The sequence below is a fragment of the Theobroma umbraticum genome, unplaced genomic scaffold, assembly GCF_002168275.2.
Source record: "Theobroma umbraticum cultivar Fairchild unplaced genomic scaffold, ASM216827v3 scaffold_44.0, whole genome shotgun sequence".
NCBI classification, from domain to species: Eukaryota; Viridiplantae; Streptophyta; class Magnoliopsida; order Malvales; family Malvaceae; genus Theobroma; species Theobroma umbraticum.
Window position 1 is genome coordinate 13,187,908 of NW_018397255.1, and position 731 is coordinate 13,188,638.

The window sequence follows — 731 nt, forward strand, 5'->3', positions numbered from 1 at the left end:
TGTTGGCAAAAATTTCCACAGCGTATTGACGACGCATATTAGCAATCATATTCTGCTTAATTCTGATCAATTCCGATTGCAATATGTCATCAATGTACCCAATGGTGAACATACCGCAGCTAACACTATCATTCTGACGATGCACTTTAGCTTTAGGCAAATGAATTTTCAGTGCATCGGTGTCAAATCTCGTGTCTTTCAGCCCATTTTCTTGAAATAATCGGCTTTGTGGTAGATGATTGGGAGCATTGTTGCCAGGAGTGTCATCTGAGCTGCACGCACTTCGTTATCCTTAGCAGTCGAAGTTCTTGCGGAGTCCAGAACCTTGATCGACCACTTGACCAAGTCGATCTTCGCAACCACCCAATGCCCACCCACATTGCAAGGGGCGAGGATGAAATCTACATCTTCCCATTTTTTGCCGTATGTTGGCCTCTCACCTTCCATGTACCCCGGCACCTCATCAAGAACTTCCATCGTGAAACAGTCAACCTCAGTGGGAAAGGTGGTGTAGAGCATTTGGTGGAAATATATACATTAGCTTACACTTTATGCAATCCAGAAGCTTAGTATTTTCATAATCGAAAATTTTGCAAATAAACTTATGAAAAATATCGTATCAACGACGCATGCACCGGTGTTGTACATTCTCGACTTTGGCCCTGTCATTCACTTACAGAGTACGCTAAGGCATGCGTCTATTTGTTCACTTGTCATTTCCTCTTTGGGGT